Source organism: Haemaphysalis longicornis, unplaced genomic scaffold (assembly GCF_048455015.1).
Source record: "Haemaphysalis longicornis isolate Haplotype H1 unplaced genomic scaffold, Haemaphysalis longicornis Haplotype H1 scaffold_6, whole genome shotgun sequence".
NCBI lineage: Eukaryota > Metazoa > Arthropoda > Arachnida > Ixodida > Ixodidae > Haemaphysalis > Haemaphysalis longicornis.
Window position 1 is genome coordinate 186,280,461 of NW_027526407.1, and position 17,735 is coordinate 186,298,195.

Sequence of the window (17,735 nt, forward strand, 5' to 3'; positions counted from 1 at the left end):
AATGCCTGTACGGCAGCACCCATACAGGCTGTCTCCAGAAGAGCTGGAAGCAATCGAGAAGCAAGTGGAAGAGATGCCAAAAGATTCAACCGTCGGAAAGTGCGTGGGCGTCGTCCGTCGTGCTAGTAAGGAAAAAAGACAACGCCCTTCGTTTCTGCCTTGACTACCACAGATTCAACAACGTCACAAAGCGAGACGTCTATCCGCTCCCCAAACCAGAAGGCAAAATAGCCCGCCCATGCCATGCTAACTTTTCTTCATTGGAATTGAAGTCTTGCTATCGGCAAATAGAGGTCGATGTGCGAGATCACGAGAAAACGGCGTTCGTAAAACCCGACAGCCTGAACGAATTCAAGGTCTCTTCTTCCGGCCTATACACTGCGCGGCTACATTCATGTGCATTATGGACACTTTTTCTTGCAGGAGCTGATTATTAAACTGAAGAAATATCACCTGCGTTTCCAAGAACTGAAATTTTCTGTTCATTTAGTCAGTGGTCATGACAACCAGCCAGACTCCGAAACAACGTCTGCTTTAGCCTCATTTCCTCTACACAGTGATAACAAGGCTGTAAGACGCTTCTTGGGACTCTGCGCATACTACGGACGCCTTGTGGAAGGCTTTTCCAGGACAGTGGAACCCCTCACGTGGCTTAGAAAAGATAGTGTCGCCTTGGAATGAAGCCAGGAACGGGAAAATGCGTTTGACACCCTCTGTGAGCGCCTCCAAGCTGAACCAGTACTGGCCCACAACCACGGCGCTTCTGGGGCCTAACTTCGTCCTGAGGCTAGCAACGTTTGCATTGGTGCCTTGTACACTAGAAGAACGGCGTAGAGAGAGTAATAGCATACGCCAGTCGCTCTCTTTCTAAAGCTGAAAGCAGTAATTCGGCGATAGAGGAAGAATGCCCAGCAGTCGTGTGGGCTATCAGCAAATTTCGCCGGTACTTGTACGGTAGGCCGTTCCGTGCTTTTACCAACCACCATTCCCTCTGCTGACTCGCAAACCTCAAGGGCCTCCTCTGGACTACTTCTCGATGGAGCTTATGTCGGCAAGAGTATGACCTCATGGTTGTGCACAAATCGGGTAGAAAACTCTGTGACGCTGACTGCTCGTCCTGGGCACCTGTTCCGTAAGGTTTGTCCGCCGTCGACGAGGACACCCACGCGTACATCGGTGTCTCGACACAACGTCAGATGGCGCAGCAATGCATTTTGCCATGCGCTCGCCTACCCCGGCTCATTTTGCCACGAGGTGGTCAAAGCGACGCTTTCATTAGGCCGTTAGTTTATGGCTTGAAGCGCCGCCTCAGCTCGTTCCCGTCGATCCATGCAGGCGTAGGCGGTCAAACGCTGCCCACGAAACTCCTTACACGACGTCAAAAAGGCCTCGTGGTTTTCAAACAACGTAGGAGCTTCCTCCTCTAAGGAAACGTACACATTAGGCAGCTTACGTTCCTCGTTCCATCAATTATAGTTCGCAACGCGTTCGAATTGGTAGAGCCAATTTTCCACGTCCTCTAGGCATTTCCCGCGGAAAGCTTTTGGTGTGCGTGGTGGTGCACCACGAAGTACGAAGGGGCCGTACCGGTATCGGAGGTCACAGTGCTGGCGTCCCGCGTGGCCATCCCCGTAGGTCTGCTGGTCATTATCTGGAGTTCCACCGGCAAACCTCTCAGTCGCCGGCCAGCTCACCCGTTGACGGGTGTCATTTTCGTGGTTAAGTGTCTTGCCGGGTTTACACAGGCGATGGATGTAGAGCTCGGTTGATCCTACCCCACATCTCCACCTGTTTGGTAGCGACAAGACGTTGCACGGTTTGATTACAACTCGTTTACTGAGGCGAAGTGGCGCCCACAACACGAACACCGAGCGCTTCAAGCGTCTCTCCACGACCATCTGCCTCCAAACTTGCCTCGCCACAAGAGCGGGCATTCCATGTAGCTTCGTGGAATGGCGGCACTAGAGAGTGTTCCCAATGCCAAGTAAGGCGCTTTGTTGGAATTCCTTGTTGGAAATATGAACGGCTGAAAACTGTAATGCGAAGAACTGGATGATGATGATGAAAACTTTTTATTGAATCCTAATCCGACTCCGTGCGTAGAGCCAGACCAGTGGGGGGATTCCTTAATCAAGGAGTCACTGGCTCTAGCTTGGCGCCCGCGCCTCTCTCACCGGACCAAGCTGGGAGCCGGGTGCAGAGCAGCACCACACACTCTGAACGGGAGGGGTGGGGCTTGTTACAGAATTCGGGTGTGTGGGAGTACTCTCATGCTATGCGATAGAGAGTGCCTCTTTCGGGGCAAAACTTGTACTTTGGTGAGTGAGAGATATGGAAGGTCAAATGTCATAGTGTATTGTTAAGGTTGGTCTGGGTTTGAAGGCACGGAGAGTGATTTCGTCACCCCCTGTTAGTGATAGGTGAAATGGTGGGAAGGTCGGGTGAGAACGCTTTTAATGTTTGAGAATGTCGCTGTATGTGAGTAGGGGGTGGGCATCATGGGCGGGAAGAGGGTGTCGGGGAATGGCCCGGGATACGATTTCTTGGGCCGCGTAGTGCGACGCTTCATTGCCTGCCAACCTACAATGGCCAGGAGTCCATAGAATGGGAACTCCTCGGGGAAGCAAGTGGAGTGTTCGGTGATGTGTAGGCGCGTGCGAGGAAGTAGACCTTTTGATGATGTCGACAGGCTTCCTGCTAGTCCATGATTATTGTCACGTGTTCGCGACGAGTGGATGTATAGAAGAGCGCAATGGCTATCTCTTCAGCTTCAGTTTGTGTTGAGGTCAGCGTGCAGGCAGTGGCGATAATAAATTTTTGGCTGTCGACAGTGGTGACGGCATAAGTTGACAGTTGGGATATGGGGATACGTCCACATAAAGCGTGTACGGAAGATGCTGATAGTGGGTGTGGATGTGGTTGGCGCGGGCGGCGGGTGACCGTCCTGGATGGCTTGGTGCATGTTCCGAGATAGCGCGGTGACTTTACTGTGAGCGCGCAGTTGGGGCCAGAGAGGCGTGCTATACAGTGAGGCCGACTCGGAGTCCGTCAACCCAGTTAAACTAATATACTACAGCTAACGGGCGTAAGATAAAGACGCTGAAATTTCGAATTTCTTCGAACTTCGCACAGCTCCGTCAAGTATTATGTATTCCCTATCGTCAGAACAAATCAGTAGAGTGAGATGTAAATGGGGAGCCCGAGTGCAGCTTTTGTATGATTGACTAATTGCAATGTCTAGTTTCTTGTTCTCGGCTGGTTTGAGGGACAGGTAAGGAGCTCGGTATGTAAGGCATATGATGAGTAAACTTGAACCAAACGGACAGTTTCAGCTTCTTTGAGGTCAGTAAGTTGGTGGGTGATGCGCCTATATAGTTGTACCAATTGAGTACTGTGCATTGAAGTGCCAGGATGGTGTGCGAGCCTTAGCCGTCTCGCAGAGTTGTGAGCCCCAGTACCCGGAAGTGGGTAAGTACAGACACAGGGCGAGTTTGTCTGTTAAAAGCCGGCTCCGTCATCGGTGCCGTATATCGTCCCCGAGTGCTCTGGTGAAGGGTTAGCAGTGCGGATTTTTCCTGGGAGCAGGTCAGACCATATTTAGAGATATATATCCTACTGATTGGGTTACGGTGGATAAATTTTGCCGGAAACCATGCTGATTAGGAAAAAAATATTTTTGTGCCCTCAAGATACGTATACATAGCTTTGGATATAACATGCTCTAGCAGCTTGCAGCATACACAGGTAAGGGAAATTGAACGGTAATTTTCCACCTTTGGTTGGTATCCACACTTATGCGTTGGTACGACCTTTGCCACAAGCCAGTCGTCTGGGACACGCTTTTTTTCAATTGAGGCATTATATAATATGTATAAATAGTGGGCAACCCAATCTGCACACCTTCGCAGAAAATCATTTCGTATGCCATCTGGTCCGATCGACGTTTTTACGTTCATATTGAGTAATAATGATGCGATGCCTTCATAAGTAATTTAAACGTCAGGCATAACTGATAACTGAGAAGGAAGTGGCGTGGGTGCATCACTGTCATTAGGACAAGCAGTAAACACTGACTGGAAAAATATGTTATGTAGGTAAGCGATAGAAGAGCAGTCGGTCACCAATTCATCATTAAAAACAAGAGAATGCAGTCGTTTTGAGTGGTCTTCCTTCTGAGACAAGTGACGCCAAAAAACGATGGGGGGACGATTTCATAAATGTCGGCAATATTTCTTCATAATACTTCGTTTTGGATTCCTTCAGTTCAGTGCGCAAAGCCTTGATAAATTGCGTATCTTGGATTCATCTTTCTTTACTTTTTGTCTCTGGTGGTTAATAGCGCGCTTTCGATGTATTATCTTGCTATTCATCCAAGGATTCTGTTTATTTTCTTTCTTTTTTCGCAAGGGCACAAATTTGTTGATACATAGCGTGACAATTTCTATAAACCTTATCCACATCCTATTGACGTCACTTTCCTCGTTGAACGCGTCCAAAGAAAACGACAAGTAATCAATTATACTTGTATCGTCGGCCTTGTTGAAGTTGCGCACATGTCTGAAGCTTTCTTTTTTGAGTGGCAAGGCACCATCAGTGCTTATCTCAACTGAAACAAGTTTATGGTCCGATAACCCATGTTCAATTGCAACGTTGTGTGTCTCGATCCGCCCGTCAATGAAAAAATCGCGCAACCCACCCCGTGAATGTGGTTGGAAAGCAAAGCTGTAAACGGCACCTATAACGATTACCCATGCGACGTCACCTAAATTCATTCACATGGCTCTACAAATAGCAAGACAAGTACAACGATTCCGCCGCAGCTCGTGGCTGCGGCGAAGTGCTATGACCAAGAAATCCAAACCTGGGTCGTCCAGCAGGTCTCGGCGGCTCTTTAAAGACAAAGGCCGAGCGAAACCGCCGGGACGCTGCCCCCAAGGGCGACCGAACGCGGGAGTAGAACGCCCCGTAGTCGAGTAAAGACCACCCGCTGAGAAGACGTAAGGGCCCTCGTCGCGGCGCCATTTAATGGTGGTGTCGCTATGCAGGCGACTAAGTAAAGTTGCTTCTATCTATCTATTTAAACAAGAGAGAAGTGAAATGCACTTCACCACACCATTTATTACTTCAAAGAGATATTCTTGTTAAGGTTAAATCAATGCATGAAGCAAGAACGGTGTTTGGTTGAGTTGTATTGGTGTAGAACAAGAGTGGAAACTTTTTTTTAAATTAAAGTAAGCTCCAACCCTGTGTTAGACGATCTGTCTTCTCCGTCTCTGCGCCGCGGACGGAGGCGACGAGAGTTGCGGCAGAGAGGGAGGAGGAAGAAATACTTCTGTTCAGATTTCTGAACGGCCCAGAGTGCAGTCCTGGGGAGTGATTCCTTCTTCTGTGGGGCCCATATGCCGTCCGCGCGGCCTGTGTTCCGTCCACCCGCTGAAGCTGGGTAGGTAGAGAGGGCCTGGACAGCCGCATCTCCCATTGCTCTTGTTGGGTAGTTGACGGAAAGAGAAGAGGGTGCTCAGTGTTAAAGTCGCACACCCTGATAACGGGGTGGAGTGTTCCTACTTCTGAACAAAATTTACATTCACCGTCGTAGCGATTCGGATACATTAAGTGAAGACGCGTAGGCTGTGGGAAGGTTCCCGGATTGTATGAGCCGTAGGGTAGTTTGTTGTTCTCTGGAAAGGTCAGGGTAAGGCGAAGGTACGGTCTGTCTCAGAAGGCGATAATGCTGGGGTATCTCCCTGAACGTGACAAGCGGGTGACTGTTCTCGTGCAGCTTCATAGCACGGGAGGTAAAAGCACAGATTTGTTGGGTGGGCGTATTTGTTGCCCTCCATTTAAGCTTGAGGGGGTGTCGAGATGAGCTCAATGGAGCCGTTTGGGGAGTTGTTTTTTAGAACGCGCAGTGCAGGTCAGGACACCCAACCCTACTTGTAATTCCAGTAGGCTTGCTAGGAAACGGTGACTATCCTCCGAACCCCTGGTTGTGTGAGAGCCAAGGTGATGGCTGCCTCTTCTGCTGCCGTCATTTCTTGGGTCCTAAGCGAGGTACACGCAAGGAGGTTGGTTCTGGAGGTAGCCACGATGATGGCGTATTGCTGCCGACGATGTTTGGAGGCGTCTGTGTAGATAACTGCAAGATCTCCACCGAGGGTGATGTTTAGCATTTGAGCCCGTGCTTTTCGGTGACCTTTGTCATGTGAGGGGTTCATATTTCTAAGCAAAGGGAGCATCTTTAGTTTTAGTCGCCAAGAGTCTGGGAGTACGTAAAGCGGAGTGACATTCTGGGCTGCCCAGCCAATCTGATGAAGCATGCGGTTACCCATCGCAGTTCTGAGTCGGACCTTCTGGTTAGAAAGATGACCTTCTACCAGCTCTTCCACCGTGTTGTGGAGCCCCGTGTTGAGCAGCCTCTGTGTGGACGCACTCATGAGAAGACCAATGGCCTGCTCGATCGCCTTTCTAATCATTATATAAAGCATCTCTATGTCTTCCTTGTCGAGAAGAAGACAGGGGGTTGACGTAAGTAACTCTCGAGAGCACCAAAGCTTGAATTAATCGAAAGGTACCCGATTCCTTTAGGCCTCGCTTCTTCTTAGTGTCAATTCGCCTGATCATGTGTATGATTTAATTAATGCTGTTTTTGAGGCGCTGCAAGGAGACGTCACTCTTGGTGTTAGCCTTGAGATGTAGGCCCAGGAACTTGATACTGGGGCTTGGAGTGATGGTCTGGCCATCAAGAAGTATTTGAATGTATTCCTTGGCTTGGCGTGAGGGCGAACGACAAGGAGCTGTGACTGTTTACGTGAACACTGGGGGCCACAGGCTTTAGCACATTGGCGTACTAGAAGTGAGATGCCATGCATTGGTGTGAGCTTCCTTCAATTTTTGTAACTCTTAGCACATGAGCAAGGTGCGCACAGGGCCGCTACACAGGCGTGAGTGGTCGCGTGACGCTTTCACGTGGCATTCAGCGAGAACGCACGGGGTAAACCCGTAGATGTGCTTGGTGAGTACACCACCTGTCTTCCCAGTCTTCGCGTGGGCTCGTAGTGGGCTCGTGGTGACGGGTAGTTTTGTGAACTGGGCAAAGTGCCTAGGATTTTGGCATGGGGAATGGTCATCAACACCGCCAACCTTCGCTAATATTAGTTGGGTCACCACTCCAGTGAAGTACTTGGGCGTTGAACTGGAATATTACAGGGATAGTGAACCATACTGGCGTAGCCAGACAATGGCGTTGAGGGAGAAGGCCGAGAAATGGAAGGGGGCAAGGTTGTCAATTTTTGCAAGGGCCACGGCATGTAACTTATTCTTTGTAGCGAAGATTTGGTATATCATGCAGGTACTGCATTGTTCGCGAATCAACGTCCAAAGGCTTCACCGGGTATTTGCGGTGTTCGTTTGGGGCTCAACATGGGAGAGGTGCAGCAGAACAAACCTGTTTCGGAGAGTCCGAGATGGTGGCTTGGGGCTGGCGCACCTTTATGTGCGACAGCTGGTAAACCGGTTTTTGTTTTGGCGAGATGTTCGTGACCCGTTCTTGCAGAGTGTCATGCAAGTACGGCTGGCGCGTGCTATGCCGGAATATGTAGTATCAACATGGTGCATGCCAGGTGGCGTGTATGGGTATTTGAAGGAAATAGTTATGACGGCCCGTTTTCTATTCGCACGTTTTTCTGGAGAGTACCTGTCCTCTGTGACACGCAAAAAACTGTATAAGGACATTTGCGATGTTGTTTTCCCCGTCCCTATGTATAGGTATAATTACCGTGCTGGGCCAGGTCAAAATGTGCCAAAGCGCGTCAAAATAATGGAGGTTCACTCTGGTGTGAAAACCTTTTTCTTCAAATTACACACAGGCACCTTGTCTGTTGGAACATGGATGCAGGATAGAGGGATATCTGTGCCATGGGGAACTCAGTGTTCAATTTGTAAACAACCAGAAACGATAGAGCACGTTTTTCTGCATTGTTGGGCTGCGGTATTTTTGTAGGATGTCCTACAGAGGACCCTTCATAAAGATTTCCCGCTGAGCCCCCATGGCATACGCTATCTAGCGGTCGAAAACGAGGAGGGGGCGCCCTTGGACCTCGTTATGTTGGTGGCCTTGCATAGTATATGGCGCTCGCGCATGGCCTGGCTCCACGGTGATGTGGACGCCCGACCTACGCGGCAATGTTTTCGTGAGTCTATATCCCAGTACGTAGAAGTCCAGAAGCGCAAGGCATACATTCCTGAGTGGCTGTCAAGGATAGAACCCTTGACTATGCTTAGGGAATTTTAGAGAGACATCAGCCTTCATATAGGTTGGTGGCTTGTCGCTCGAGTTGCTCATGTGAATAAGTTTGTTTTGTGTTTCTGTGTTGTGTCGAAGACCGGCATTAAAGAAAAAAAAAAAGGGCTCGTAGCTAAATCGGTAAGACAACGAGCTCTCACTTTGTTAGTCTATTACTTCCAGGTTCAATTCCCGGCGGTGCCAGGAATTTTTTTTATTTGTTCGCGGGAGTTTTCTGGTGACACGAACGGTCGCGAAAGAACCCTTAGGGGGTAGAGGTAAAAAGCTTTGCTTTAAAACTAGATCCAGTGTGGAATGCGGATAGCCTGTTTCACGTGTACTATCATTGACGACTGCGTTAGGTCATGGCTGAATGCTATGTCTAAAAGCTGTTGGCAGTCTATTGCTTCCTTCGATTTAGTTGATAATGTGATCCAAATAATTACAGGAAGATTTAAATCTCCCACAATTACCAGTCTGCGATTCCGGGTAGCAATACCGTCAAGGTATTGCTGCAAACTCTCTAGATATAAACTAGGGGCGTCTGGAGGCCTGTAAACCGCTCCAGAAACAAGAGAAGTTTTGGGTAATTTTATTTCTAACCATACACTTTCACGGTGGGGTATTCCTTCCATAACAATTGCTTCAAAATCTTCTGCAAGTAAGATCGCCACACCGCCCCCACGTGAATCGCGGTCTTTCCTACATATTTTGTAGCCGGGTGGTACAATTTCGCTATCTGCTATTTCCGGTCGCAGCCACGTCTCTGTGACGGTAATTACGTGTGGGTTATAGCTTGCTAATATATATTCTAGATCACTGGCTTTATTGACAAGGCTCCGAGCATTTAAATTGATTAGGTGAAGGCTGCATGCATTTGAATGTGAATGGCATCTGTCATCGTCGTCAGAGCGACGTGGTTTTTTCTGTGTATGCTTAAGCTTAACTCGACAATTTGTGTCGTAGTCCCAAAAATACACGTCTTTGTCGATGACGAACTTATCGTAATTCAGATGCATGCGTTTTCCGGCCTCTCTTTCTGCTTTTCCGGATTCCTATAATAGCTTACGCTTGGCTAGAGTTTCCTTGCAAAAGTCGTCCCCAACTGATATAGTGCTGCCTTTTAGCTTCTTGCAATTTTTGTAAACTGTTAACTTCTCTCGGGAGTCGTACAACTTCGTAATGACCCGACGTGGCGAACTACCCCCTTTTCGGCCTATTCTGTGGATTCGTTCAACCGTTTTTAGTTCGACACCAAGTGTGCGAACAAAAATGTCCTGCAGTGCCGCTTGTTCCAGGTCTTCTGTGGTTTCTGCCTCGCCTTCTTCAACCCCAAAGACTAAAAGATTATTCCGCCGACTCCTGTAATCTAAGCTTATTAGCCTTTCTTCTTGTCTTGATAGTGTCACGTTAAGGTTCGTGACAGTTTTCGTTAGCTGGCCTATTTTTTTACCCTGATCTTTGATTTTTTGAAGGGCGTCTTCCATTTTAGTCATTCGTTCTCCTAGAGTGCTCAGATCTGCTTGAATTGCCTTCTGCCCTTCTGACAGTTCCTTTAGAGGGCTTTCACATCAGGACCTGGGTTGAGTTCAACGTCCCCAGACAATAGCAGGCACAAAGAGGAAAATCCAGAGAACAGTACACTTGGGCACGGCAGCACAACAACGAATCTATTGTCAGTTTTATGAGAGTATTCTGAGTAGAAACTGACCTGTTCGAGCAACAGAATCCGGAGATTAGGCGACATTGCTTTTGCAGTGCTGCCGTGCCCACTGAACGCTGCTGGCCGGGGGTCCAAGTTTATAGGTTCCACGCAGAACCGCTCGATGCACGTTCCATGGTGGCTGCGCTCGAGGGTAGCGTCGACGATGTGTCCGTGGTCGATAACAGCGGCGTCAGCAGCTGGTATGGCCAGGCATGTGCTGGATGCCCCTGCTTGTAGGGATGCGCAGACGAGGAAAATCTGTTCGAGCAACCGAAGGCGCAAATTAGGCGACATTGCTTTTACTTACGATCATTTTTTCTGGAAAATTTACCAACCCCTCAGCAACAGTAATATTATATTGCTTGTAGCCAAACATCCCGCCAGATCACGAGGTTGGCTGTTGGCACTGCTGGCGAGAGTGGTTATACAGTCTGCTAGAGAGTTGCGACCACATCCTCACTTTAGCTTAGCGTGGGAGTTTGGCAGAGGGAATAAATAACCTGCTCATCGGCAGGTGTGCAGGTGTGTGGCACACGTGTTTTGTGTCCCTGCACCCGCGTCTTTTACCCGCGAACGACAGGTAAAACGTGAAAGGCGAACGGCAGGAGCATACACGACGGAAGAAATCTGAAAAGTCCCATTTTTTTTAAATACTGTTGAAGTTCCATATCTGCTGCGGGCCAGCGTATTTGGCGAGGTGTTTGGGATTAATAGACATGGTCCGCTAACGCGTTAACATCTTCAAAAGAAGTACCTTTGTTGTCGAGAGTGAGTCTCGGAGTGTAACAAGCTGCACGCCGCCTCACTTGCGTTCGTCGGCTTTGTTTACGTGTTTCATTCGGTTTCTGTCTTCTTTGTAGTGGCGTAAGGCATGGTCAGGCTCGCTGTTTCTGTTCGTGTCCCTGTGCAATAAAGATGAGTTGTTATTCAGCGCTTCAGTTTGTCTTTTTTGCTTTTGTTGTTGGTTCGTTTAGTATGATTGGCGGCCTGACGCCGAGGACTGAAGGCCTCTTATGCTTATGAGTACGGAGCTCTTTTCACTTGAAAGATGATTTCACCTGTTTTAGATCGTACGTATATGCGCCTTTGCTACTGGCGGGTTCCCTGTATTCCACACTGCACTTCTATAGTTGTTATGGTGTACCGTTCACATTGCCCTCAACAAAAGTTATGTAAGCGACGGATATTTATGTTTTATTACAATGTTTAGGGTGCCGAAGCTACACAGCAAATAATTCCCGCAGTAGTGGAGTGCTCCGGAATAACTTAGACCGCTGGGGTATCTAATGTGCGCAGAAATCTCGAACACACGCGCGTTTTCGCGTGTCTCTTCCATCATAAAAGCGGCCGCCGCGGCGGAGAGTTTAACTCGTGACCTTGTGCTTACAGCACGACAACTCATCCTCTGAACCATCGCGGCGGGGTATGCGAAGGATCACTGGAGTTCTGACTTCTGTAATGAAGTCCACCAGCGAGCGATGATGCGGCCAAGCTTTTGTTCACTCTTCGTGAATTCTTGTTTTCAAATTTCGCTCAATGGAAAACTTTTATTGGTGTTATGTTTTAGATGTGAAGTGGTTTACACCAACGTTTTGCTCTTTTTTCGGAGTGTTTTTACGCGTATTTTGGTCGGTGGAATATTTATGATATTTTTGCACCATTGTTTATGGAGCAAGCCACGCTGTGACAGTAGTTAAGGAAACTCTTCCAAAAACAATCGAATATAATTTATTTCTCTACATAGTGAGCTATAATTAGTATTTGTACAATGCTGCTGCTGGTAAAGTGTACTGGATTACCCTTAAGGTTTTATCAGCAGCAACTAGGTTGAGTTTTAATTAAACGTTGTTTTCTAATATTCTGTTAAGGCTTTTCTATTGGAACCTTCCTGACTCTTTATTGGCTGCATTTATCAAAAAGGTTTAGTAGACTGGTGTCATTGTGTTTTGTGTGGCGCTTTCTCAAAACAAATCCTTTCGACTTTCTGATCACAAATTTCTAGAGCGCTTGAGCTTTATTTAGGTTTCTACTGGCTGTATAAAAACTCGACAGGAATTAAATAAAACTGAAAATTTATTGTTTAAGGGCGTTGTTCGAATACAATTATATTTTAGTCTATATAGTGTTTCAAACGGGGGATGCTCGCGCATGACTGGTCGGTGCCCGTATAAGCTAGTAGTGCGAAATACTCCCAAGTGCTTTCCTAAGGTCCCCAAACACCGTTCAGTAATTGATGCGATTTTTGTTGTTTTTTTTTAATTCGCGTAAATGTGTCCTTGCTTTCAGAACGTTGTTTTTCAACTACGTAGGTTTCAGGCTTGCACTTAGTTTGGCGGAGCACGCTTCAGAAGACTTCCGAAATGCTTTGTTTGAGATGCGGCGCGTCACAGAAGGAGTTGAAGAGAAATTGCCCAGGTGGCTGGTGTGCGTTAAGCTAATGGATGATATCATGGCGCCCATTACCGGCTTCTTGTATGTTCGACAACAGTTCCACCCACAAGCTAGAGAGGAGGTAAAACTTTTTTTCTTTTTGCTGCTGTGTATTTTGCTTTATTATGTGTACTTTTAAACTTCAACTTCACCCACAAAAGTATTCCATTCTAGGTGGTTACAGTGTGCAGGGAAGCTTTAACGAAGCTTTAATAGTTGTATTGGCGAACGTTGACCCTGTGAGATTGAGAGGAGATCTCGGCGAGCTCGTCCCGTGCCACTTGCAAGTCTCCGCATCCCCCGCTTGTCCTGCATTTGGGCAGTGCCACAGTTTAAGTCAACATGTTAGAGAAAAGCGGGCTCTACCGTGAAGCAATGGAGCTTCGCCACGTTACACGCCGCACAAGCTCCTAGAGTAACTACCGCTGTATTGTAACAGGTGGAAAATTTGCCTCGCCAGGTTTTGGATGTGAACACTTTCCTGAAATACCTTTACTCCCCCCTAAGGGTACATTATGTGTCTCAAAGTTCTGTGCTGAGGAATAACATAATGTTTTCCGCATTGTAACAGCACCAATATGCAATACGTGAGGAACTTAGGATGTCCCTAATAATTTTTTCTTTTTCTTGGTATTCAGATTCTCATAATGCTAGAGGTGGTACGATACGTAAGAACGAAAAAAAAGGCAAAAAGTAGGGTGTATTGTGGAATAACGTGGTGACATTTTGGGAAGTTGACCCTCTTTTTGGCAATAAATTCACCATCAGGTGTTCTTAGATACCCATTGTTTTAATCCTGCTTATCATGGCAAATGTTTATCACGCTTCTCTACTCTTGTCTTCGTCCGTGCAATTGCCACGCATTCCAACCGCGTAACGTTGTAACAACATGTCGTTTGTATAGGTCTTTAGGGTCTTAATGAGTAAAGAGATCTTAGACGGAGCTCGCACGTAGCACAACAATGAATAAAAGTACTTATATCATCGCACAGTCGTTTCGTTTATCGGCTCGGCTCATAATTATATTTCACAAGCAGGGTCTAAGCTAACACTGTCTTTTTTATTCGGAAGGAATTTATAACAGATAATCTTCCAGCAAATTTATAATATTATTCAAAAAAACGTTTTCTCCGTCTCAGAGCTTGCGGTGCCTTATCCAAAGCGCACTGAGGAAGGCCAGGTTTACACAGTGCAACGGCGGCAGATGTTGAAGATGCTGATGATGAAACAACGGTTTCTTTGGTCAGAATCGAACCTCAGTACCTTGAGTTATGAAACACACGTCTATCCAATTGCGCCATTGTCGCTTTGTATTATCTGAATTGCATCAACATCGCATCCGCGTTATTCAGCATTGCTTTTGAGTTTATTGCGCAGGCGTTGGTTGGTAGATTTGGCCAGTTGAAGTGTACTTTGTCTGGCTTTGGGCGTTGCTGTGTGGATTTTGTATTATGACGTACAGATGAGTTGCCACTTGATCGTGGACGCTTTGACTAGAATGGCAGCGGCTGTGACCTTGGCACTTCGACATTTTTTTTACGTAAGAAAGCGACGCTTTTTAAATGATGCGGTTATACAGAGGAAATATGAAATTTTATTTCTAAAAGTTTCTATAGCAATTTTGCCAACATCAAACTCCAAAAATCTTTATACAATAAAACAATTCTTCACCTACGTTTCATAGGTGTATGTGCAGATAATGCATGAATTGATTTATTAATATTAAGGTTTAACGCGTCGACTCAATGAAGACTATCAGGCAGCGCCGTTGTGGAGGGCGCGGATTAATTTTGACCATCTGACCTGTGAATCTTTCACATGCGTCTAAATCTCGTACACACCGGCGTTTTCGCTTTTCACCTCCATCAGAAAAGCGGCTGCCGCTGCCGGGAATCGAAGGTGCGTCCTCATGCTCACCAGCACAACACCTTAGCCGTGAGCCACCGCGGGGGTGAGATAATGTGTGAATGAGAAAGAGAAAAAAATCTATCTACGTTTATTACTATTACAAATAGGCGAAAATATTAAGCATAAACTGCCAGGCAATAGAAATAATAAACAGAACTGTATATCATTAGAGGGCGCTTAAAACGCTGAACGCGACGATCCCATTAGAACAGCGGATGTCTTGGAAGACATCCCCGACGTCATAAAAAAAAAATTTGCCTGTGCCCGTATTATGTTACAAATAAAATTTTAAGACATCTCCATGACAATTACCTAGCAGCGCTCTCACATTATACGAACATCAAAAAGAAACGAGAACAATCGCGAAGCAGGGGAAACGGCAAACGTCATCGCGATTGTGAAGCCCAAAAAAGTTACTGCTAGAGAGGCTGGGACCCACATCTTTCTCATTGTGAATTAAAACGTTATGAAACACGTAGTAGTAAAAGACTGCGCAAATGCGTAAAATAAATGCGCAAATGCGTAAAATTCAACAATGATTGAATTTACAGCCAAGCTATCAATTGAAGTGAAACTATTGTAACGAAGCACCAGATGATATACAGAAACGGTACTTCATCATGAGATGCCAAAGCTACTCTATGCCTTGACTTGACAAAGACCTTCGAAAACTCGGTAAAACTTACGGGTTGTGAGAGTCGGGTGTTAGACACAGTTATACATATGATTTTCATTTGAACAGAACGCCGCAACTCAAAATCTGCGCTATTGAATAGAACGAACGATATCTAGTAGGGAGGGGAACATAACAAAGATCTGGTCCTCCCAATCCAATGAGACAGATAGGGAGAGAGGACGAGTCACTATGAGGCGGTCCTCCGTGCATGTTTATTCTATCCATCATCAGACTTCCGGGAGACATAAAGACAATGATACGGCCGCACGACAGCATTTACGCAGAAGACTTGAAAGTATGGGCACCAGGGGGCAGTAATGGGCAAATACAAGACACCATGGCATGTAATTATGATTATAAAAACCTACGAAGAATCAAGAGCTCTGAACTGCTCGCCAGAAAAATCAGGGTCAGTTCCAAGGCAAATAAACGGGGGAAAAGTAATCACCCACATACACTTTTCCGCATTGAACTAAGGCAAACCACTGGCCGACACCAGTAAAAACATGACGAGCTATTCGACCCATATTGAAACTCCCAACCATGGCGACAACAAAACAGTGACTTAGACATATATGCTGATATCCCTCAACATCGCTTAGGACTCGCCACGCGGGGATTAAAGTTGAAATTGTTTTGAAGCACGAGCCCCATATGCACATTCTTCCTTTTGGCAGACCATGCACCCGATGCGTAACATAGAGAGCACGCCGGATAGCTTGAAAGCCATGTAGCAATCCGTCAACCAGATCGCGGGTGCTATACAGGTAGAATCTACTAATTACTCGGACAGCACTGCCATAGCAATGACTGCGGTGCAGCAGCACAACCACCTGATCCCTTCAGACCGAGTTCAAGCAAGCACACCTGAGAGGCAGGAGTAAGCTCTCACAGCCGATGCTTTTAGCATCACCTTAAGCAGCCAGAAACTTTGCGAGACGGCGCATATCGATGGACGTACGGAAAATAATCAGGTTATAGAGTATAGAAAGACTAAGAAGTGTGGAAAATCGTGGACACCAGCTCACTCCACCCTACCTCGAGTACTACTTCTGTCCACGCCAACATAGAGACATGTGCAGTGCTCTATATCAGTTCCGCATAACTCCGCAGAATGGGCGGACCTGAAAAATACGATTTGGGCCTGTCGATCTATCGTCACCACCGAGAAAAGAGCAATATTCAGTGCCCTTTCAATCTATGAACACAGGTGACCAGCAAAATGCCGTGAAGTGCACGAAGTTCCTGCTGTTCTTACTGCTGTCCTGCTGTTCTGTCGGTTCTACGTAGGTGTTACATACGTACCGAGTAAAGCAGTTTCACCATAATGAAACTGGGAATGGGATGTTAGCCATGCACATGCTCGCTGTAAAGTGATACATGAACCGGTGTCATGGCAGATAGTGTTGTACTCTTCCGAGCCATGTATCAGTCTTCGGCTGTCTGTATGGGCGAGGCACCGGCGAAGGAGCAGAAGCTAAAGGGGGAGGAAAGCAACTTCCAGCCTCCCCGACCACTGACCCAATCCGGGACGAGCGTTAAGTTTCTCTCTCTCACTCTCTCTCTCTCTCTCTCTCTCTCTCTCTCTCTCTCAGTAAGGCCTACTAGATGCGAAACAGAGAAAATACATTAATCTTCTTGAGGTAATGGGTTTTATTCCCCTCACCCCGAATCTAATTGAGGTGCTTGCCACTATTAAAGGAGAACGAATTTTATGATGCGGAAACAGACCGGATGAGCAGCTAAACTGAGGAAGTAAAGGCAACACGTAAAAGGAGCCTTGTCAGTGCGGTTGGTGTTGCAGTCGCGCTAGGCGACGTCAATCCGGGCACGTCCTAACCGGTAGCGAACCGGTTCTCGGACTTCGATGCTTCGGTGAGCTAACAACCTTTGTAGCAAAAGTGGCATCCGCTGAAAGGGATTGCTTTTCAGCCTTATTCGCCTTCACGCTAAAGCAGGGCGGTGCACTATTGTTCCTAGCCAGGAGGAAACAATGCGAACATCTCAGTTTTCCGCATCATAAACACATCAAACGACGTGCGTCAGGCCGGTACCTTTGTAATGCCTGTTGCTGGGCTAGTAGGTGTGGCATATTTACAATAAAAACGGCGCAAATAGACGGCTGGTTTTCCTGTGGTCGTATTGAAAGCGGTGGCCGAGTCGTTGCTACCGAAAGTGAAGGGAAGGGCCACACACACGATGCACGCCGCTAAGCGAAAGAACCCGGAGGTTGTACCGTATGTTCAAAGAGTGGCACACAACCTGAAAAATGTAGCCAACAGGCACAGAGTGCCGGTAGCCTTCTCTGCCCCACGGAAGTTATCTAGTTTGTGCCCCAAGAACCTGAGAGATTTGCACAACAAAAAGGACTGCTTGAATGCACATACAACACTGTATGTGGGTTGCGCAACTGTGGTTGTATATACACTGGCCAAACTGGCCGCCGTTTAGACGACCGGCTAAGAGAGCACCAGTTCTCGATAAAGGATGGAACTGGCTCGCACCTTGCGCACCACTGCAAGGACTGTGCAAACAAGCCCTGCAAGCCGCAACTGGATAAAACTATAGTGCTCGGCCGGAGTAAGGAAAAGGTGGCAAGGGAACTGATAGAGTCCTTTTATATACGAAAAAACGGTGATAACTGCGTTAGCAAAGCGTCCCAATCTTTTTATTGCAGTGAATATGAATTTCCAAACGACTCTTTCTTGGGATTAAACGCATGCTGCTGTGCACAA

General features: G+C 47.0%; 1 pseudogene; it reads right to left on the minus strand.

Annotated features, from left to right (window-relative positions):
* Positions 1-9,346: 9,346 nt before the first annotated feature.
* On the minus strand, positions 9,347-10,280 carry LOC144143400 (uncharacterized; annotated as a pseudogene).
* Positions 10,281-17,735: the final 7,455 nt, after the last annotated feature.